Raw genomic sequence first — 24,855 nt, 5'->3', positions numbered from 1 at the left:
AAGGCTTTTGCGGTCTCAGGGTGTTAAGAAAAAGAATGATACCAGGAGTTCTTTTCTGTCTGCCTAAAAAAGATTAAGGATTGACTTAGCTGCGTAAAAAATTTAAATAAAACTGTATGTAAAACATAAATGTAATATAAGTAAAAACAGACATTAAATTGTTATATTTAAACGAGTAACAAAGAAGTTCATTATGTAGGAGCAGAAATAATTTTAAAATCCCAAGCAACTTCTTTTTTTTTTTATTTGTTAGATAAAATATTGTTAGTTTTGATAATATTAATCCATCAGTAGTGTCACCTGTTTGAAAGATTTTTTGTTGGTTGCTTTATGAAGCACCTTTTGTAAACCCTTTAATATTTGTAGTTTGTAATATGTTGTTAAAAGACACTCCACTTCACCAAATCACTGTGAAATTACAGCCAATTTTATTCTTTGTGTGTAACTTAGAAGAACAAAAGTGTGTGTGTGTGTGTGTGTGTGTTTTTGTGTTTGTGTGTGTGTGTGTGGTTGTGTGTGTGTAAAGCGGGCAGCAAAAATGTGGAATAAAATTATCACTGAAACCTTTGAGCTATAATCTATTTTCCATGAAGGCCCTTGATCAATATTGTAATTTACTGTAATGTTTGTAATGATTCATATTAAAATCCAATTAAGTATTCTGAACATTTCAAGTTTAGCAGTTTTCTTCCAATAATGTTTTTGATTAAGCTTTCTAAACCACCAAATGAGGTTAAATAGAATAATACAAGAAAAGAAACACTATGTTCCCTCAAGTGATATTATTTTTGTAGTGTTTACATTATTATACATTTAAGACTATGAAATATAACCTGAATTTAAGCGAGTACTATTTTTACTTTCTCCATCCAAAACAAAATCCATTGTCTCTTCACATATTTTTGGAATGTCCCCCCCCCCCACCCACCCCTGACAGAGAGAACTGTCCTGCATCATGAGGGTGTGTTGGGAGAAGTTTTTAAAATATGGAAAAAAAGTCACAGTTTCACTTTTATGAGGAGCTTTGTTTCATTCAAATCCCTCTTGCCAAGAGTGCTGATACTGAACTTGAGTCATCAGCAGTAAACAAGTCATACTGAAAAGTGAATCTTTTGAGCACAGAATAAATGTGGAGAAAGTTAAGACACTTAAGCATGGACTCTGCTGCTCAGTACCTGATTTGAGAGAAACTATTATTATTTCCTCTTCTGAGATTGTTCACAAGAGCCTTAAACTCAGTTTGAAATGCCAGTCTCTAAAACTTCATTTTGTAGTATGCATGTCCAGTCAGAAACAGCAACTTCAGTCTGGTTTTGAGGTCACTGAATTTTACATTGGGTTTTCAGTGTTCCAAGCAAGGTTTTACTTGTTCCTTACTTTTAGTGCTTTGGTTTACATCTCTTGTGCTGTGCAGGCTAAGGCGGGGGGCAGAATTTAGCACCGGTGTACACGGGTTTTTTGTTTGTTTCTGAAATATTCAAATATTTTTCTGAAGCCCAGGAGACATAGATGTTTTTAAAATAAAGTACCCCTTGATGTACCCTCTTTAAAACATCAGTGCTAGTGACAAGTAGATTAATACTCTTAGGATTGGTTACTTCAACTGTGAATGAAGAGAGATCAACAGTAGAACTGTTAGTCTAAAGTACAAATGCTAAAAGATCAAGTATGTGCATAAGATGGCTTACTTTATTGAAGGCATTAATTTAATATAGACAAGTATAATATCAGTGTTACGTTAAGACTGGGTCAGACACACATGGGCCCAGTCTTGCTGCTATTGAAGTCTTTTGTGGTTGACCTCGTTGCCTGCATAATTTGACTGTAGGGCCAAAATGTTCAAATCTTTGAATGTCTAGAGTTAGGGCTAGACTAACTGGCAATTGCCAAAGCGCTCTAAACCACCTCCACGAGGGGCAAAGCTACCAGCACTGGCTCCCAGCGCGGGTGCACTGTCTCCACTGGCAATTTACAGTGCTGAAACTTGCTGCACTCATGGGGGTGATTATCAGAGGTGGTCAGCTGCCCACCAGCCTCAATGGAAATCTATGGGGATCTGTGGTTATTTAGCACCTCTGAAAGTCAAGCCGCTGGTTTAAAGTGCCTAAGTGTGGATTTAGGAGTCTAACTTTTTAGGCACCCGTGTTAATTTTGGACCTTCTTTTTAGTGTATGAGTCAGAAAACTCAACAGTGTCTACCTTAGTGTGAAAATATGAGCTACTGCCAGTGTCATGTAAATTGTAGTTTCTACGTCATAATCTCATCTATAAATTTCTTCTTCTGTCATATTGAGTCTATGAGGAGTAGTATGGGCACACCGGAGATTTGGTTTTATTGTTTACACAGTGAGGTGGAGACATTTGGTGAACTTTTTCCTGTTTTCTGTGTAATATTGTTATCCTTCATCTACATAGGTTTGCCTCATGTATCATGGTAAAAATCCCTAAATCTGTATTCACAGCATGTTTGTAGTTATGATCAGCCAACCGATATTGCAATGTGAAACAAGACTTTGTATACAGAGATACCTACTTAACCCTGAAACGCTCCACTTCCTTTGAGCTAAGCACTGGCAGCCCTGCTTCCATAGCACTAACAGTTTCTGATTCACTGGCTAGGTGAAAACTTAAACTTCTAAGTGCATTAGGGGAGGGAGGGAGATGTTATTTAGATACTTTGAGTGAAAATGAAAGTGGAAAATGGCACTTCTGTGGTCAAACACAATGTGACCTGTAAGCTGGTGCATCTTACTTGCCAAGGGGCTAGAAGGAATGAGTTGATGGGAGCTACTTTAACTTATACATGCTTTTCTTCCAACTCCTCAGCATATAATTTACAACATCAATCTTCATGGATTACCATAGGTACCCTTAACATTCCCTGATGCCTACTGACACCTGCTTACTGACATTTAACTTATATGCCATCTCTGACTTGGACCCCCCAGTGATCATTGTTAAGAGACAGCAAAGCAAAACTGATGGAGGAAGGAGAAGACATAAATGTAAATCTCTGAAGAGGATGTAGGGTGGAATTCAAATAAGAAAAAATAAAAGGTCACTTTAGGATACTGTCAAATGAACTTAAAATTAACTTAAACTTCACCAAACTTAAACCTCACCAGATATTAATAGGATAATAATAATAAATATAGTAATAATAATAATTAGCGCACTCAGGAGTTAGCATTTTAATCACATATAGGTCTAAAGTAAAGATTGAGGCATTAGCACGCCCTCATTTTTGAAATGATAAGGTGAAATGTACAGCACAGAAAAGTTAAGTAAATTGGCCAAGACCAGACCATGAATAGAGCACAGGTCTCCAGATTCCCCATCCTGTGACGCATCCTACTGAATCACACACTGCTCCTTTAAAACAGTGATTATTTCATTTATACTGTCCCTTTGATCCCACAAATGGCCATTTTCCCACTCAGTCTAGAATGGCCCCAATAAATCATTTTAGAATATTAACACCAGGACTATTCCTGGGCAGAATCGGTCAGCATTTTCCAAATAGTCAATTTTTCATCCATTTTTGTTTTTGTCAATTTCAAACTTTGACCAAAAAAGAACTGTAAGAGTATTTCAATGAAATTTCCACTAAACTTTTTTCTAATCAGTTGATCAGCTCTATTCTTGGGTGAGGGCTGCATAAACAAATCCAAGTCTCTGGTTTTCTGCCATTTCCAGTGTGATTTTGTTCACTGTCTTGCTTTGGTTTATTCATGCACATATGCAGGAGGTTGAAATCTTTAGGAATGTTGCTTTCTGAAACACTCACATAGCAAATAAGTAATTTCCTTATAGTGCCTGCTCACTGGAAAGGAGCAAAGACACATGGTGCATGAAATCCTGGTCCCACTGGGAATTGGGTTTGTGTGGAGCATGCTATACTCGCAGTTGGTAGGTCAAAGTTCTGGACCTGCCTTTTATGTCACTGATCCTTTAAGATGAAAGGAGTTAATTAAAAAAGAGAGGACAACATGGTACTCGTATTCATTTTTGAAAGAAAATGTAGTCCAGCTGATGTTTTCCAGGTGATGAGATTTAGTTTTCTATCTTACTATGTGAAAAGATCATGGGCTAGGTGAGCCCAACTACCAGCTAGGGGTATTATGTACATGACATGCAGTAATTAATTTTGAGTTTAAAAAATAAGTAAGAGTTGTGATAAAAGCACAGTGAGAGTTCAGTTAGCTTTTGACTAGTTTCATTCATAAAATTAATGGTTGGTCAGTTAGTGTTTATGTTCTGAAGTCTGTCTATCTTAAACAACATTAAAATTTAATCCTGATAAATTGTTTCTGCCCACACCCCCACACCAGATGGCACATCTGACTTCCATCTACTTCATAGCTATAATACTGATATCTACAGTGCATAGTTAATGTTTTTATTTTTTGCTTTCACATATTTTTGAGATTTGGTTGCCAGGGCAATGATGATTTTCTGTTTGCTCATTAATATCAAAAATGAATGATGTGTGTAAAATAGAATCTTGCTATTAATTGCAGGGGGCCAAATACAAAGACTTTTGTATTTTATTCCCACCAACAAAAAAATTTGTTTTGTTTTTTTCACTGGTCTTCTTCAACCCAAAATATTTTCTTCTCTTTAGTGTATTTCAGAAGTGTGAGTCTAAGGGGAGAAGTACAAAAAAGTGTGAAAGAAAACATGTCATGGCCAGTGGGTAGCAGCTGATGTTTTTCTTTCTGATTTTGGCATCACAAGAGACTATTTGTCTTCTTTATTTCTTTTACCAATTTATTCTGCAAAATACCAGTGTTTTCAGACTTTTGTTCTGTGACAATAGAAATTATATACATATTTTTTTAAAAGCCTGTCTGAGGTAAGGGCCAGTATAAGAAGGCTATACTGTTGGAAAGACTACAAGAATCATGTCCAGCATGTGAAGCCTGCAATACCAATAATCATGTATATGTACCATATGTGTAGAAGACGAATCAGTATTTTAACTAACCTGTTGTCTGCAGTTTCTTCTTTAAAATGAAATTACGAACTAACTGTACTGCACCTAACAAAGTGGAGCTCCGATTCTGATTAGGGTCTCTGTGTAGCTATCCGGTAAGAAGCATTTATAACATAATACAACAAAGTGAAAAAGAAAAATGCACTATCATCAGATTGAAGAGAGAGATGTCTGGATGCTTAAGGATTCAATCCGTTTTTATCAATTTCAAAAAGAAAATTGGGTTCACATTCTATACATTTAGTAAATCTAAATAAATGTTTAAAGTGCCAAAACCATTTTTTACTGCAGCAATATACACAGTAGGGTTTCTTCGGAGTTACTAGTCTGTGAGAGGCTGATGATTACTGTGCAGGCTGCACATTTCTGTATTAGTCTCAATGTAAGCCAGAAATATTAACATTCAATGGGGATTTTTTTTTTAAGTTTTGTTTTTTATTTTGTCTTGTTTTGTTTTTTGGGGAAAGAGAGGATGGCTCAGAGTGTTGGTAAAGTAGAGAGATGGAGCCTTTTTTGCCTCTAGGTTCACGTGATGGGAACCCTTCCTAAGGAAAGGACCTTTTCATCTAATATGACAACTGTTTACCAATCTGATGGCTGTTTGGTCTGTGCAAAAATGAGTTTAGTGGGTCTCAGAGCAAGTCCCCAAAAGCTGTGTCCATACAGCTGGTGTTGGTGTAGCAACCCAGTCATAGTGTGAATGGCTAGAGTTTAAATGATTTTAAGCAATTAATCGTTGGTTCCTCCAAACTTATGGTTGAGTATATGAGAGGGGGGGCACTGTGGAGAAATGTTACACTGGCTGTTGCTCTCTCGGTTTGTCTGTTTTGTGGGCTACATTTCTCCAGGGCTATCAACCTTGATAAACTTCGACAATTCCCAGTAATACTGTTGTACTGTGGGACACTTCCCAGGGATCTCCAGGTGGCAATCTCATAGCACCTACCTGCCTGTAGGCAGGCATCCTTACCTGTTGCCATGCAGTGGATCAGCCTCCTGAATCCACCAGCCTCTGGCAACACAAGCACTACTTTTCCAGGCCTCCCTCTCTCTGTACAGGGTAGCAACAGGCATCCTCCAACCCATATCCTCAGTGTTCCTCTGCAGCATCCAGCCCCTTATTCAGTGAACACTCATAATTACCAGGACCTGCTGTCCCAAGGGAACAGAAACGTGGCTAGCTTGTAAGATTCCCGCTTAGGGGAGTGAACCAATGTTCCCTCTAATTTTTCCCCACGCATGTGTGGAATTAATTTTATATGTAAGCACCAATATGGAGGTGATGTGTAGGTGGGGGATAGGGCCGAGGGGTTCGGAGTAATGGGAGAGAGCGCCGAGGCTGGGGCAGAGGGTTGGGGTGGGGTGGGGGGGTTGATGGGCTCAAGCTGGGGATGTGCGGGCTCTGGGGGTGGGGCTGAAGATGCGGTTTGTTAGGTGGTGCAGGCTGCCCTGGGGTTATCGGCCGGGGTGAGGAGAGGATTCCCCCCCAGCTCACTCTCCCTGCAGCAGCACCTGGGCTGGGGAAGGAGGTGCCACTTCTCCTTGCTGTCACAGCTTAGAGGGAACATAGCTTGGGACTAGCACTTTGCTTAACACACAGTTTCATAGATTTATAGTGAAAACAAGGATAAGTTTTTTATAAAAGATTCCAGATTCTAGTAATAGTGAGCAAGAATATTGGAAACAAATGGTTACATATAAAAGCAAAATAATCATGCTTTCTACAGACTAAACTTGATCAACTAGATTCACCACCTGTTCTTATTTCAGAGTGGTAGCCATGTAATGTCTGCAATCATCAAAAACAACGAGGAATTCCTTGTGTCACCTTAGAGACTAACACAAATGAAGTGGGTTTTTATGCGCCTGTCCTGAAGAAGTTTTATTTCATCCAAAGTTTCTCTATTCAGCATTTTTCAACGAGGGCCCATCTGAGATCACCATTTTCATGAAGCAAAATTCTCTTGTCTTTTTACTTCGGTCAGTGAAGGCTGCCTGGGTATCGTCTCTGCTCCCCCCTCCAATTATTATCTACACAAACCTTTAAAGAAAGCGCCCCCCCCCCCCCCCTCCAGATAAGGTTCTTCCTTCCCTGCAGCGTCTCTCCTCTGTTAGTTTCTCTCTGAAGTTTTTACAGTCCTTCCATTTGCATTTGGTTCAGGCTGATGATGATGGAAAACCATTATGCATGAAACAATACTCATTTTATATAGACAGATGAATAAACTTCATCCTTGTCTAACAGAAAACCTGTTTTTCACCATTGCTGGTGATCAGTACCCACTACAGACTTTAAGAACAAATTATTTTGATGGCTAGTCTGACACAATCTTTTAGTCAAGACCTCACATGTCACTCTGAGTGAACTAGAAATATACATAACAGAATTGCCCTTAAAAGGCCTGTAACTCCCTACGTATCTCCTTGCCAGTTGGCATTAAAGGATTTTTGGGTCACAGTTAACTAACTCTCTGCTTTATCATGGGTCTCCACAATAATTGGTATTATATTTAAAGCCTCAGCATCCTGGAATCCTGTGATTATGTGGGACTCTCATAGGTTGTTATATTTATTTATCAAGTATCAGAGGGGTATCTGCGTTAGTCTTGGATCTGTAAAAAGTGACAAAGAGTCCTGGTGGCAACCTTATAGACTAACTAGACGTATTGGAGCATAAGCTTTCGTGGGTGAATTTTGTCCACCCATGAAAGCTTATGCTCCAATACGTCTGTTAATCTATAAGGTGCCTACAGGACTCTTTTGTCCACTTTTTAACAGATCCAGACTAACCGCAGCTTACACCCTCTGAAACTTTATAAATAAAAATAACAACCCTGAGGAGTCCCCACATAATCACAGGATTCCAGGAGCTGGAGGCTTTAAATATAATACCAAAATATTGTGAGACACATGATAAAGCAGAAGAGTTAGTAACTGTGACCCAAAAATTCCTTTTAATGCCAATCTGAGCAAGGAAGATACGTAGGGATTACAGGCCTTTTATGGGCCTGGTATGTATATTCTAGTACACCAGAGTGACATGTTGGAGGTCTTGACTAAAAAGCTTGGTGTTCACTCTACGCCATCAAAATAATTTGGTATCTTAAAGTCTGTAGTACTAGATTCACTCAGCAAAGGTGAAAAACAGTGTTTTCTGTTAGACAAGATAAACGTTTATTCATCTGTCTATAAACTGAGGTATTGTTTCATGCATAATGGTTTTTTCATATCATCATCATGCTGAACCAAATGCAAATGAAGGACTGTAAAAAACTTCAGAGAAGAAACTAACAGAGAGAAGAAGACGCCTGAGCAGGTGAAGGAAGAAACTCCGTTATCTGGAGGGCGCTTTAAAGGTTTGTATAGATGTAATAAAAGAGGGGGGAGCAGAGACGATTACACCAGGCAGCCTTCGACTGACGAAGTACAAAGACAAGAAGATTTTGCCTTTCATGAAAATGGGATCTCTGATGGCCCTGGTTGAAATGCAGAAGAGAACTTTTGGATGAAATTAAAACTTCTTCAGACAGGCGCTAAAACCCACTTCATTTGTGGTTAGTCTCTAAGGTGACACAAGGAATTCCTCGTTGTTTTTGCTGATGTCAGACTAACATGGCTACCACTACCTGAAATCAGACAGGAGGTGAATCTGTTGATGCAAGTTTAGTCCAGTAGACAGCATGTTATTTTGTTTTATATGTTAACACATTTGTTTCCAATATTCTTGCTCACTATTACTAGAATCTGGAATCTTTTATAATAAACTTATCCTTGTTTTCACTATAAATCTATGAACTGTGTGTTAAGCAAAGTGCTAGTCCCAAGCTAAGTTCCCTCTAAGCTGTGCAGCCAGGAGAGAGGCACCTCCTTCCCCAGCCCAGGTGCTGCTGCAGGGAGAGAGAGCTGGGGGGAATCCTCTCTCCCCGCCGTAACCCCAGGGCAGCCTGCACCCCAAACCCGCATCTTCAGCCCCACCCCAGAGCCCGCACCCCCAGCTTGAGCCCTCACCCCCCACCCCACCCCAACCCTCTGCCCCAGCCCTGAGCTCTCTCCCATACTCCGAACCCCTCGGCCCTACCCCCACCACACATCACCTCCATATTGGTGCACATAAAATTAATTCCACACATGCGTGGGAAAAATTAGAGGGAACATTGGTCACTCCCAAGCGGAATCTTACAAGCTGCCACGTTCTGTTCCCTTGGGACAGCAGGCCTGGTAATTCTGAGTGTTCACTGAATAAGGGGCTGGATGCTGCAGGGAACACTGAGGATATGGGTTGGAGGATGCCTGTTGCTACCTGTACAGAGAGAGGGAGGCCTGGAAAGTAGTGCTTGTGTTGCCAGAGGCTGGTGGATTCAGGAGGCTGATCCACTGCAGGCACAGGTAAGGATGCCTCCTACAGGCAGGTGGTGCTGAGATGCCACCTGGGATCCCTGGGAAGTGTCACAGTAACAGTATTACTGGAATTGTGAGTTTATCAGGTTGATAGCCCTGGAGAATGTAGCCCACAAAACAGACAAACCAGGAGCAACAGCAAGTGTACATTTCTCCACAGTGCCCCCCTCATATACTCAACCATAAGTTGGAGGAACCACGATAATTGCTTAAAATCATTTAAACTCTATGCCATTCCACTATGACTGGGTGCTAACCAACACCAGCTGTATGGACACAGCTTTTGGGACTTGCTCTGAGACCACTAAACTCATTTTGCACAGACCAAACAGCCATCAGATGGTAACAGTTGTCATTAGATGAAAGGTCCTTACTTAGGAAGGGTTTCCCAACAGTGACCTAGAGGCAAAAGGCTCCATCTCCTATTACCAACACTCTGAGCCATCCTCTCTTCCCCAAAAAACAAAACAAGACAAAATAAAAACAAAACTTAAAAAAAAAAATCCCCATGAAGTTAATAATTCTGGCTTACATTGAGACTAATCAGAAATGTGCAGCCTGCACAGTAATCATCAGCCTCTCACAGACTAGTCGAAGAAACCTACTGTGTATATTGCTGCAGTAAAATGGTTTGGCTTTAACATTTATTTAGATTTACTAAAGTATAGAATGTGAACCAATTTTCTTTTTGAAATTGATAAAAACGGATTGAATCCTTAAGCATTCCAGAAATCTCTCTCTCAATCTGAGTGCATATTTCTTTTCACTTTGTTTATTATGTTATTACTGCTTTTACGGTAGCACACAGAGACCCTAATCAGAATCGGAGCTCCACTTAGTTAGGTGCAGTACAGTTAGTTCGTAATTTCATTTTAAAGAAAAACTGCAGACAACAGGTTAGTTAAAATACTGATTCGTCTTCTACACATATGGTACATATACATGCATATTGGTATTGCAGGCTTCACATGCTGGACATGATTCTTGTAGTCTTTCCAACAGTATAGCCTTCTTATACTGGCCCTTACCTCAGACAGGCTTTTAAAAAAATATGTATATAATTTCTATTGTCACAGAACAAAAGTCTGAAAACACTGTTTTTGCAGAATAAATTGGTAAAAGAAATAAAGAAGACAAATAGTCTCTTTGATGCCAAAATCAGAAAGAAAAACATCAGCTGCTACCCACTGGCCATGACATGTTTTCTTTCACACTTTTTCGTGTACTTCTCCCCTTAGACTCACACTTCTGAAATACACTAAAGAGAAGAAAATATTTTGGGTTGAAGAAGACCAGAGAAAAAAACAAAACAAATTTTTTTGTGGTGGGAATAAAATACAAAAGTCTTTGTATTTGGCCCCCTGCAATTAATAGCAAGATTCTATTTTACACACATCATTCATTTTTGATAATAATGAGCAAACAGAAAATCATCATTGTCCTGGCAACCAAATCTCAAAAATATGTGAAAGCAAAAAATAAAAACATTAACTATGCACTGTAGATATCAGTATTATAGCTATGAAGTAGATGGAAGTCAGATGTGCCATCTGGTGTGGGGGTGTGGGCAGAAACAATTTATCAGGATTAAATTTTAATGTTGTTTAAGATAGACAGACTTCAGAACATAAACACTAACTGACCAACCATTAATTTTATGAATGAAACTAGTCAAAAGCTAACTGAACTCTCACTGTGCTTTTATCACAACTCTTACTTATTTTTTAAACTCAAAATTAATTACTGCATGTCATGTACATAATACCCCTAGCTGGTATTTGGGCTCACCTAGACCATGATCTTTTCACATAGTAAGATAGAAAACTAAATCTCATCACCTGGAAAACATCAGCTGGACTACATTTTCTTTCAAAAAAAATACGAGTACCATGTTGTCCTCTCTTTTTTAATTAACTCCTTTCATCTTAAAGGATCAGTGACATAAAAGGCAGGTCAGAACTTTGACCTACCAACTGTGAGTATAGCATGCTCACACAAACCCAATTCCCAGTGGGACCAGGATTTCATGCACCATGTGTCTTTGCTCCTTTCAGTGAGCAGGCACTATAAGGAAATAACTTATTTGCTATGTGAGTGTTTCAGAAAGCAACATTCCTAAAGATTTCAACCTCCTGCATATGTGCATGAATAAACCAAAGCAAGACAGTGAACAAAATCACACTGGAAATGGCAGAAAACCAGAGACTTGGATTTGTTTATGCAGCCTCACCCAAGAATAGAGCTGATCAACTGATTAGAAAAAAGTTTAGTGGAAATTTCATTGAAATACTCTTACAGTTCTTTTTTGGTCAAAGTTTGAAATTGACAAAAACAAAAATGGATGAAAAATTGAATTTGGAAAATGCTGACCGATTCTGCCCAGGAATAGTCCTGGTGTTAATATTCTAAAATGATTTATTGGGGCCATTCTAGACAGAGTGGGAAAATGGCCATTTGTGGGATCAAAGGGACAGTATAAATGAAATAATCACTGTTTTAAAGGAGAGTGTGTGATTCAGTAGGATGCGTCACAGGATGGGGAATCTGGAGACCTGTGCTCTATTCATGGTCTGGTCTTGGCCAATTTACTTAACTTTTCTGTGCTGTACATTTCCTTATCTTTCAAAATGAGGGGTGCTAATGCTCATCTACTTTGACATCTATGGATAAAATGTACTCTGAGTGCTAAATATTATTACTATATATTATTATTATTATCCTATTTAATATCTGGTGAGGTTTAAGTTTGGTGAAGTTTAAGTTAATTTTAAGTTCATTTGACAGTATCCTAAAGTGACCTTTTATTTTTTCTTATTTGAATTCCACCCTACATCCTCTTCAGAGATTTACATTTATGTCTTCTCCTTCCTCCATCAGTTTTGCTTTGCTGTCTCTTAACAATGATCACTGGAGGGTCCAAGTCAGAGATGGCATATAAGTTAAATGTCAGTAAGCAGGTGTCAGTAGGCATCAGGGAATGTTAAGGGAACCTATGGTAATCCATGAAGATTGATGTTGTAAATTATATGCTGAGGAGTTGGAAGAAAAGCATGTATAAGTTAAAGTAGCTCCCATCAACTCATTCCTTCTAGCCCCTTGGCAAGTAAGATGCACCAGCTTACAGGTCACATTGTGTTTGACCACAGAAGTGCATTTTCCACTTTCATTTTCACTCAAAGTATCTAAATAACATCTCCCTCCCTCCCCTAATGCACTTAGAAGTTTAAGTTTTCACCTAGCCAGTGAATCAGAACTGTTAGTGCTATGGAAGCATGGCTGCCAGTGCTTAGTCAAAGGAAGTGGAGCGTTTCAGGGTTAAGTAGGTATCTCTGTATACAAAGTCTTGTTTCACATTGCAATATCGGTTGGCTGATCATAACTACAAACATGCTGTGAATACAGATTTAGGGATTTTTACCATGATACATGAGGCAAACCTATGTAGATTAAGGATAACAATATTACACAGAAAAACAGGAAAAAGTTTCACCAAATGTCTCCACCTCACTGTGTAAACAATAAAACCAAATCTCCGGTGTGCCCATACTACTCCTCATAGGACTCAATATGACAGAAGAAGAAATTTATAGATGAGATTATGACGTAGAAACTACAATTTACATGACACTGGCAGTAGCTCATATTTTCACACTAAAGGTAGACACTGTTGAGTTTTCTGACTCATACACTAAAAAGAAGGGTCCAAAATTAACACGGGTGCCTAAAAAGTTAGACTCCTAAATCCACACTTAGTGCACTTTAAACCAGCGGCTTGACTTTCAGAGGTGCTAAATAACCACAGATCCCATAGATTTCCATGAGGCTGGTGGGCAGCTGACCACCTCTGATAATCACCCCCATGAGTGCAGCAAGTTTCAGCACTGTAAATTGCCAGTGGAGACAGTGCACCCGCGCTGGGAGCCAGTGCTGGTAGCTATGCCCCTCGTGGAGGTGGTTTAGAGCGCTTTGGCATTGCCAGTTAGTCTAGCCCTAACTCTAGACATTCAAAGATTGAACATTTTGGCCCTACAGTCAAATTATGCAGGCAACGAGGTCAACCACAAAAGACTTCAATAGCAGCAAGACTGGGCCCATGTGTGTCTGACCCAGTCTTAACGTAACACAGATATTATACTTGTCTATATTAAATTAATGCCTTCAATAAAGTAAGCCATCTTATGCACATACTTGATCTTTTAGCATTTGTACTTTAGACTAACAGTTCTACTGTTGATCTCTCTTCATTCACAGTTGAAGTAACCAATCCTAAGAGTATTAATCTACTTGTCACTAGCACTGATGTTTTAAAGAGGGTACATCAAGGGGTACTTTATTTTAAAAACATCTATGTCTCCTGGGCTTCAGAAAAATATTTGAATATTTCAGAAACAAACAAAAAACCCGGGTACACCGGTGCTAAAATTCTGCCCCCCGCCTTAGCCTGCACAGCAACAAGAGATGTAAACCAAAGCACTAAAAGTAAGGAAACAAGTAAAACCTTGCTTGGAACACTGAAAACCCAATGTAAAATTCAGTGACCTCAAAACCAGACTGAAGTTGCTGTTTCTGACTGGACATGCATACTACAAAATGAAGTTTTGGAGACTGGCATTTCAACTGAGTTTAAGGCTCTTGTGAACAATCTCAGAAGAGGAAATAATAATAGTTTCTCTCAAATCCAGGTAACTGAGCAGCAGAGTCCATGCATAAGTTCGTCTTAACTTTCTCCACATTTATTCTGTGCTCAAAAGATTCAATTTTCAGTATGACTTGTTTACTGCTGATGACTCAAGTTCAGTATCAGCATCTTGGCAAGAGGGATTTGAATGAAACAAAGCTCCTCATAAAGTGAACTGTGACTCATTTACTTCTCCCACTCATGATGCAGACAGTCTCTCTGTCAGGGCTTCCAAAAATATGTGAAGAGACAAAGGATTTTGTTTTGGATGGAGAAAGTAAAAATGTACTCGCATAAATCAGGTTTATTTCATAGCTTAATGTACATTAATGAACTAAAAATATATAACTGAGGAACATAGTTTTCTTTTATTGTATTATCTATTTAACCTCATTTGTGGTTTAGAAAGCTAATCAAAAACATTATTGGAAGAAAACTGCTAAACTGAACTGTTCAGAATACTTAATTGGATTTAAATATGATCATTACAAACAATACAGTAAATTACAATATTGCTCAAGGGCCTTCATGGAAAATAGATTATAGCTCAAATGTTTCAGTGATAATTTTATCCACATTTTGCTGCCCCTTACACACACACACACACACACACACACACACACACACACACACACACACACACACACACTTTGTTCTTCTAAGATTACACACAAAGAATAAAATGGCTGTATTTCAGTGATTGGTGAAGTGGAGTGTTCTTAAAACATATTACAAACTACAAATATTAAAGGGTTTACAAAAGGTGCTTCAATAAAGCAACCAACAAAAAATCTTTCAACAGGAGACACTACTGATGGATTATATTATCAAAACTAACAATATTTTATCTAACAAATAAAAGAAGTTGCTTGGGATTTTAAAATTATTTCTGCTCCTACATAATGAACTTTTTGTTACTCGTTTAAAAATAACAATTTAATGTCTGTTTTACATATATTACATTTTTGTTTTTACATACAGTTTTATATATTTTTTTAAGCAGCTAAGTCAATCATTAATCTTTTTTAGGCAGAAAAGAACTCCTGGTATATTCTTTTTCTCTCCACCCTGAACCGCAAAAGCCTTTATGATCAGTTTTCCTTCTTACCTTCTGGACTCAAAGATTTCTGCACATTTTTTCAAAATCCAAAATATGCCTGGATCTCATAAAAAAGTAGCCTAATTGAGGCCAGTGAAAACAAAAAAACTCCACGGAATTCCATATCCCTGACTCAAGTTTTCTCAGTATTCTGACAATCTTCCTGCAAGTAGAAATTGCCATGGTCAGGGCTGGAAGCCAGCACCTATGGACGTTTTGTTGAATATGTAAATGCTTTAAGAAAAGAGAAGTGTGTGGTCTACAGGCTTTTCAGAGCTCCACAAGAATGGAATATTTGTGAAGCACTGCTTTTATGGCCGGGATTATTGTAAAGTAAACAGAGACGAGTTTAATGGTGAAGGTTTCCATTCTCAGTGCTAAAGTTTATTTCATTATTTAAAGCTTTAACGAACACTTTATGTAATGAAAGCAATCATTGCCATTTTTGGAATTTTTATGGCCGTTAGGACCCCTTCATAATGTTGTTTTCCTTCCTTTATAAGGCTTATGTGGGCTCCCTGGAAGTGTATATCCACTCTGCAGCTGCTGGAAGCTCATCTTCATCTCTCCACTAGTTTTTCTGTTGGCCCAATGGGCATTGCCAGTTCTAGTTATGCTCTCTCTGTCGCTAGCATATACACAGTGCAACAGTCACAGCCTGATAAAGATAACAATAAAATGTAATTCTGAAAAATATGTATACAAAAAAGGTAAAAATAGTCTTTATAATGTTATCTAATAGATGTGTCTTTAAATTTCAAATTAGAAAATTCTCCCTAAAGGAAGACATTATACCAATAATTCTACTTAGTGTTATTTAATATTTATATTACATGCTAGTCAGACATCTCAATTAGGATTAAGATAGCAAACGTGCTAGGCGATCTGCTAAACAGGGTTTGTGATTTTCCCCAACCCCTCCAAAAACCTACTGAAAAAAATACTGTGAGTAGTGGGGAAGGGGAAAATGCTGGTTTTATGAAAACAAAACAGAAACACATTTGACTTACTCTGTAAAGCATGTTTATACCTCAAAACCAAAAAAACCCACCAAAAAACAAAAAACCATTCATGTTGACCAAAGTGAAAAGCTTGTAATACTGTAAGAAAATCAAGAATGAAGCTGCCAGTTTACCATCTACCTAAGCATACAGTGTCTACCCTTAAATACACTTTTAACTATTAGCTTTTTCAGCATTTTGCCTGTTACAAAGTTTGGACCAAATCAATCCAAATATGCTAAAAAATGCTTGGCTGATGCTGAGATGACTGCAAGTCATTTAAAAAATTGACAAACTTCTGAATTCAACTGCCCTGTCATCCGTGATTTTACTTCCACTATTTTCTATCGTTTTGATGCAATAAAATGTGATGCATGCTCCTTCACAGACAGATTTGAGGTAGAAGTCTGGATCTACTATTTTTAAGCACTGGAAGAGAAGGAATAACCTCAAGAGTATGTCCAATCAACCATGCTTCAGCTTTTCTTGTTCTGGGTTCATCATATGACTTTTATTTGAGATCAGTCATATTAGGAAAGTAAAGGAAAGATTTCACAGTTTCTCTGAATCATTTTGTTATTTTTTCATTCAAGTCTTTGTTAGTCTTATCAAGCCAAAATTTCAGAGATTGTAACAATAGTGTCATCAGCATGTCATGTCAAGTCCCTCCAAAACCTCCTTCAATTGCTTTCGTATATTTAGTGCCTCTCTGTAGACTGCCTTGTGCATAAAAATGTGTCCTATGTTTTAATGACATGCTCCTTGTGCTCAGAGTAATCACCATACTTATGATAGCTGGGTGCAAATGTAGAAATGAAGTATTCCAAAATTTCACTGGGAAACTGGAGCATCACTCCACCTTTGTTAAGCAGCCAATTATAAGGCTGATAGTGGTTGTGGAAGACTGTAGAAGAGCTGTAGGACGTTCTGGAACAGGAACTTAAATTATCATTATGGCTATGTCTGAAGACAACGATTACATAAAAATGTGTCACTTGGAGGATCATCAAACTCAATATCCTGCTTTTCCACTTTAGTATGTGACATATTCCATCTTGGAGAATTAAAAAGAAATGCATGTTTTGCATTTGTGAGCTGAGCATGAGTCCCTCTCTCTACTTAATAACTCATGACAATATTTACAATTTTTTTTAGAAAATTTAGCTGTTTTCATAACCAAAGTCCATTCGGTCACATGCTTTCTACTACATCCTTCAATTGTCGTCAATATGAGTCAGAAATTCCTATGTTGCTTTTTGATATTCACTAAACAGCAATTGCCTATTTGCCGTATTGATCAGCAGCTTTCACATTTCCTGCAGGTAGAATGAGAAACAACTATGTAGTAAATTCAACACTCTGAAGTCTGATGCCCTGTCATGTCTCCACAAGTTTATGGATTCTAGTCAACAAGCCTCCTAACTCATAACTGTACCCACTTCCCTTTCCAGCATCTAATGACAACTGATTCTAATCCATGCCTCTGTGACCAATCAACATAGACTACACCCATTCCCCTTCAGGATTCTAGATAGTTATAGAACGTTTTTATAATTTCTTAATAGGCCTACTAAGCAAAGACAAAAACCCTTTTAGATTTATTAACATTTTCATTCACAGGTTGTAAGTAGAGCCTAATTTAGTTTAAAAAAACCTTTCAAGTATAATATGTTCACTGAAACATATCCTTCTTTGTTTTTAAAAAATGAAACAGCTAAAAGGAAAAAACCTTCTGGGTTGGAGGGTTTTTTTCTGAAAAACTTTTGCTTTTTATATTTGCAAAATACACCGCTACCTCGATATAATGCCACCTGATATAACACAAATTTGGATGTAATGCGGTAAAGTAGTGCTCCGGGGGGGCAGGGCTGTGCACTCCGGTGGATCAAAGCAAGTTCAATATAACACAGTTTCACCTATAACGCGGTAAGATTTTTTGGCTCCCAAGGACAGCGTTATATCGAGGTAGAGGTGTAATATATTATTGTGTTGTCCTTCTCCTACCTCTCAAATAATTGGAAAATAATTCTAAAGTTCTATTAGACATCAAGATAATATATTTGGTACCATTATAATATCATTAATTCAACATCCACAACTATCAGCATATCTCTTGGAATTCCTGAATTGTTGAAGTGTCACCATGTAAATTAAAGCCAGTCACTCTAAGGGTATGTCTACACTACCTGCCGGATTGGCAGGTAGTGATCGATCTAGCGGGGATCGATGTATCGCATCTCGTCTAGACACGATACATCGATCCCCGAACCTGCTCCCTGTCCACTAACTCCACCAGGGCGAGAGGCGGAAGCGGAGTCGACGGGGGAGCGGTGGCCGTCAATCCCACGCCGCAAGGACGCGAAGTAAGTCAATCTAAGTCGATCTAAGATGCGTCGACTTCAGCTAGGCTATTCTCGTAGCTGAAGTTGCGTATCTTAAATCGATCCCAACCCCGGTGTAGACCAGGCCTAAGGGAAATAATTTTTCCTGCTTCCTCTACAGCAAATTATTAATTATATACTATTAAAGCTCTCAGATTAATTTTAGCGGAGTATTAGAAAGCAGCACTGGATTGGGTCCCCTAAATATTGAGTCCATTCCCCTGCACGAAGAAGAAGGTATGTTGATGCTATGAGGGATAGAATACTGTGGCTGAATCAGAAACTAGATGGGGTAATTTGCAGGTAAGGGACTTACTGAAGATACCATGAGTGTAGAGGAGAGTTATTCATAATTTTGCTAGCTATCACTCAAGTGAAACAATAACCTCCATTACACTAAACTGCTCCTTCAGACTTCATTTCTCCTGCAAAAGTTTAAAAAGAAAAATCATGCAAACAAAAATTACAAAAATCATACTAGCAAGATTCTGTTCTGTGTAAATATTCTGTCACTGAAGCAGAAATATTTGAGGACATTATAAAGCATCTCAAAACTAGAGATCGACAAAACCTGGTATTAGTAAATCCTCATTGACTTGTAGCAGAGGTGGTTTAAGAACATAAGAATGGCCATACTGAGTCAGACCAAAGGTCCATCTAGCCTGGTATCCTATCTTCCAACAGTGGCTAATACCAGGTGCCCCAGAGAGAATGAACAGAATAGGTAATCATCAAATGATCCATCCCTCTGTCGCCCATTCCCAGCATCTGGCAAACGGAGGCTAGGGACACCATCCTGCCCCTCCTGGCTAAGAGCCATTGATGGACCTATCCTTCACGAACTTATCTAGTTCTTTTTTGAACCCTGTTATAGTCTTGGCCTTCACAACATCCTCTGGCAAGGAGTTCCAAAGCTTGACTGTGTGTCGTGTGAAAAAAATACGTCTTTTTGTTTGTTTTAAACCTGATGCCTATTAATTTCATTTGGTGACTCCTAATTTGTGTGTTATGAGAAGGAGTAAATTACATTTCCTCATTTACTTTCTCGACACCAGTCATGATTTTATAGATCTCTCTCATACCCGCCGTTAGTTGTCTCTTTTCAAAGTTGAAAAGTCCTAGTCTTATTACCCTCTCCTCATACGGAAGCTGTTCCATACTCCTAATCATTTTTGTTGCCCTATTCTGAACCTTTTCCAATTCCAATATATCTTTCTTGAGATGGGGCGAACACATCTGCATGCAGTATTCAAGATATGGACGTACCATGGATTTATATAGCGGCAATATGATATTTTCTGTCTTATTATCTATCCCTTTCTTAATGACTCCCAACATTCGGTTCGCTTTTTTGACTGCCGCTGCACATTGAGTGGATGTTTTCGGAGAACTATCCCTATGACTCCAAGGTCTCTTTCTTGAGCTATTTTAGACTAGACACAATAAATCGACCCCCGCTGCATCAATTGCTGCAAGCCAATCTGGTGGGTAGTATAGACTTACCCTAAGAACACTGCCTTTTTAAGGCAAGTTGAGACAACAGCAGCTCCCAGGAAGCTCCCTCCATCCTGAGCCCTGTCATGTCGTCCCCTACCCCCATGAAGATGGGGTAAGTGGAGTGCGGGAGCAGGGGGGAAGGGGACACTTCTCTACTCTGAACTTCAAGTGCCACAGGCCAGCTAGCTAGTTAATACAATGAAATGTTGCTAATTCACATGGATTGGTGGGATACCCATTTTGAATTACTGCATTTTGTGAATCAGCAAGGAACTGAAAAAACAAGGTGGGCTGGAGCAGATAGGACTATCAGCAGTGCTGCATTACAAATTAACTGTGTTCACTTATTTTTGACAACTGAAGTAAATTGCACAACATTATATTTTGTGAAGTAATGAGAGATTTCTCTTCATCGCTTTATTAAATCTTGGCTGAGAATTCACAACATATCCTAGTTTTCTGTAACTATATATGAAATACTGTGATTTTGGCATAATTTAAATGTCACACCCCCACACACAAAACATAAATAAGTATTACATGGGGATCGGTTTTCAAACTTGGACACTGAAACTAGGATGTCCAGTCCTGCAGAGGTGTGTGTTCAAATAGCTGTTTGGCACCTATGCACTGATCTCAGTGCCCAAATGCAGAGTTAGGCCCTAATTCTGCAAGATGATCTACATAGACGGGTGCTTTTGCTCAAACAGAGCCCTTTGTAGGCACATGTTACACTCCTATTTCCTTATTTCCACTCTTTTGAACTTGTTTTTAAAATACCTTGATTTATTAATTCCTTTCTTTTTCAGAATCTTCCCTCCTTCTACATGGACTTTAGTTATCACTATGTCTTTTTAAAGTCAGCCTCTGAAATCTATTTGAGTAATTTCACTCTCCCTTGACGCTCCTCAGCTAGTAATCTGCTAGAAAATATTGTTCTACATCAAGTTTTGCTTCATATTTGTGGCCATGCCCTGTCTGATCACTGTGGGAGTGGGTTCAGAATTGAATGTTCTGCAGCAATAGCCCTGCATAAAGTCTTTAATTATTTGTAAAAGCAGCAAAGAGTCCTGTGGCACCTTATAGACTAACAGACATATTGGAGCATGAGCTTTCGTGGGTGAATACCGACTTGGTCGGATGCATGCTCCAATACGTCTGTTAGTCTATAATGTGCCACAGGACTCTTTGCTGCTTTTACAGATCCAGACTAACACGGCTACCCCTCTGATACTTTAATTATTTGGTTATTTCACATTCAAAAGGCTCATCATCATTTACCTTGATTTATCAACTGCAAGCTTCAGTATCCCTCATCATAATGTTCTCATTGTCTTCCATGTAAGGTCTTGCCCTGCAGAAGCTTGCATCATACTTTTCCAACTGCTTCTTCTACTGTAGGTAATTTGTAATAGTTAACTCCCCTGAGTCAACCAGGTCCCTTCAGGGTTCTGATCTGGTGTCACTGCTACTGTATTTTCTCTTTATTCACAATGTGGATAAAGGTATCATTTCTTATAATGATGATGCATAAATGTCTGTTTCTGATTCCTACCCTCAACAGTTTTCATCTATGCTGTCTGTTATCATTTGGTTGTCTGATGACGTGGCCTGAATGAGTCTTAAATTTTGTATGTCAAATATTGAAAAGATAACTAAAACATTTTTTGACAAAGATGTCTCTATGTTTTCAGTGTTTAGAGAGTAATCATGGCGTGGAACCTGGAAGTCCTTCACAATCAACAAGGAGTCCGGTGGCACCTTAAAGACTAACAGATTTAATTAGGCATAAGCTTTCGTGGGTAAAAAACCTCACTTGCATCCATGCATCTGAAGAAGTGAGGTTTTTTACCCATGAACGCTTATGCCCAATTAAATCTGCTAGTCCTTAAGGTGCCACCGGACTCCTTGTTGTTTTTGTGGATACAGACTAACACGGCTACCCCCTGATACTTCACAATCAAAGACCACAAGGTGTTGCATTTTTGCACAGCCAGCAGGACTACACAGATGCTTAAAGCTCCCCATCTGTAAAATACGGATAATGACACTTACCACCTCTGTAAAGCTCTTTGAGATCTCTGGATAAAAAGAACTATGCAAGAGGGAGGTATTCATTTTTACTGTTACGTGTTTCCAGGATTGGAGCCAATAGTTAGAAACATAGGAACTGTCATACTGGATTTAGTCCAGCATCCTGTCTCTGACATTGGCAAGTAACAGATACTTCAGAGGAAGGTGTAAAAATTCTGCAACAGGCAGATGTGGGATAATCTGCCCTCTAACCCTCTGCCCCTTGCTAGGTCTCAGCCCGGTCTCTAATAGTTAGAGAATGGTTTAAACCCTGCAGCATGAAGTTTTATGCCCTTTCCAAAATTTTAGTTAGTATTAACAAAAATATCTTGAATTATAATAGTTATCCATATAAATATGCTATCCCTTTCTGAATCTTGCTAAATTCTTGGCCTCAACAACTTCCTTTGACAAAGAGTCCACATCTAACTAGGCATTGTGTGAAAAAGTATTTTATTTATCACCTTTGAATTCGCCAACTTTGAATTTCATTGACTGTCCCTGTAACAGGGTATTAGACAACAATGTGAGTGAAGTAATGGCTTTTATTGGCTCATGGGCTGGAGAGCTGGGGCCTAAACCAGCCCTGATTATATGATGAGCGACATCTGGATTGAATCAGGTAACCCCAGGGTAAAAGGCAGGAAGTTGCATTAACAGGGGGAAGCTCTGCCTGCTCCAGCTATGTCAGTAGACATTGCAAGAAGGTAATAGGTAATAATTGGAGCTATACCAATCTCCTAGAACTGGAAGGGACCTTGAAAGGTCATCGAGTCCAGCCCCCTGCCTTCACTAGCAGGACCAAGTACTGATTTTGCCCCAGATCCCTAAGTGGCCCCCTCAAGGATTGAGCTCACAACCCTGGGTTTAGCAGGCCAATGCTCAAACTACTGAGCTATCCCTCCCCCAGGAAGGCTCCTGCAGGGCCCTGAGTCAGCATGGAAAAAAAACTGAAGAAGCAGGAGAGAGTGGGAGAAGGCTCTCCAGGTAGGGTGGCCCTGGAAAAATCCTATCCAAGCAGGACAGACTGTATAGCACAGCAGGGATGAAAACTCCGAGTTTCTGTTTTGTGTTAATCAGCAGAAAGACACTGAACGGCTTGGGGCACAAAGGACTGGTATGTATCAGGAGACTAAATAAATGGTACCTCTTGTGGGGACTGTTTGAGCCACCTTTGAACTGAGAATACTTAGAGGGCCCTGAAGACGGGAAAACAGAGGCAGGGTGCTGCAGAGTGCCTTCTGGCCATGAGAGGGTGCTCAGGAAGTAACTGGATGGTATTAAAGTCCATTTGTTCTTGTGCTGTGAGCCAAGGAGAACAGAAGTCCCCGATCTACTTTCTCTATACCATTCATTATTTTACATACTTTTATCATGTCCCTTCTCATTGGTCTCCTTTCTAAGGCAAACAATCCCAATCTTTTCAAGCTTTCTTCATCTGAGAGTGTTCCCAAGCCACTAATCATTCTCATCACTCTTCTCTGAACCTCTATTTCTGCAGTTTCCTTTTTGAGATGTGGTGGCCAGTCCTATGAGGCTTCACCATTGATTTATATAAAGGTATTATATTTGCTTGTCTTAATCTCCATCCCATTCCTTATGCATCCTACAGTCTTGTTTGATTTTTTGACTATAGTTAAGTTGAGGTCTTCACTAAATTATCTACACTGACTCTCAGGTCTCTTTTCTGGGTTGATTGGCATTCAGTGTTTTTGGGAGCCATCTTTAGTCTAGCCTTCTACATCTGATTATAAATTCCAGGAAATAGGGATTAATAACATTTGCCTGACACAATCCAGCGTGCTGTATAATATAGTGTGTTCAGTGCTTGTGTGAATCTGAGTCTGGAGGCAGTTCTTGAGACAAAGTATTTTTATACACCCTGACTCATAAATTCTATAATGGCTTATCTAAAAAATATAACCATGTTAAAACACTTCCTGTGTACGTCATATACATCACAGCAAGTGCATACCTGCCCTGTACAGATCTACAACAGCTTCTGTAAACTAACTTTACAAAATACTTTTCCCACCGGGCTTATAACGTCAGCAGCACCTCTGTGTCATCATTAAGTTTTAACTGTTTTAGTTTAATTTTTTTTTAAACACTTGATGTTCTTGCAACATCCTCTGCTTTCCTATTCTTCCCAGTCCTCTGATATTGAACAGCAGTAGTAAGGAAACCCTTTCTGTTTGAGATTCAGGCATGCTGCTATTTCTTCAGTACTTCAGAGTTAGATGCTATGCTACTCCAAAACACTTATCTTATTGAAGCAGGGTACATTGACCACCTTTACATACATTTACATTGCCAGGTTTTTAACCTAGTAGCATACAGCTGCATCTTTTGAGGAGTACAAACACATTTTCCAGAATATAATTGGGGGGAAGTGACGAGTAAAAGAAAATATTACAGAATTAAAGGGATTCATTATCAAGAGTGAAGGCATATTTCTTAATTCCCTTCCATAATTACTGACAATTAACTTCTGACTTCTTTTTTAATAAATATCTCTGTTCCAGAAACATTAAACAACAAAAATAACAAGTATGAATCCAGCTTTCATCACACGTCCCTCCCCTTCAAACTTTGCTAAACAGATATGAGTGGTGCTCAGACGAGCATATACAGTTTCAGGTTAAGCACACATCCACTGTCCAAATCCCAGAAAATATAAATAAAAGAGAGAGCTGCAAGTCCAAGATGGGAGAAATCATGTCTACTCTCCA

General features: G+C 38.9%; 1 protein-coding gene across 2 annotated transcripts in view; it reads right to left on the bottom strand.

The window, feature by feature from the left end:
• Nucleotides 1-24,855, bottom strand: part of DIP2C (disco interacting protein 2 homolog C) — a 487,597-nt gene that overhangs the window by 208,606 nt on the left and 254,136 nt on the right. The gene's annotated exons all lie outside the window — the stretch shown is intronic.

Source organism: Mauremys mutica, chromosome 2 (genome assembly GCF_020497125.1).
Source record: "Mauremys mutica isolate MM-2020 ecotype Southern chromosome 2, ASM2049712v1, whole genome shotgun sequence".
In the NCBI taxonomy this organism is placed as follows: domain Eukaryota; kingdom Metazoa; phylum Chordata; order Testudines; family Geoemydidae; genus Mauremys; species Mauremys mutica.
This window is presented reverse-complemented; position numbering and strand designations above follow the sequence as displayed.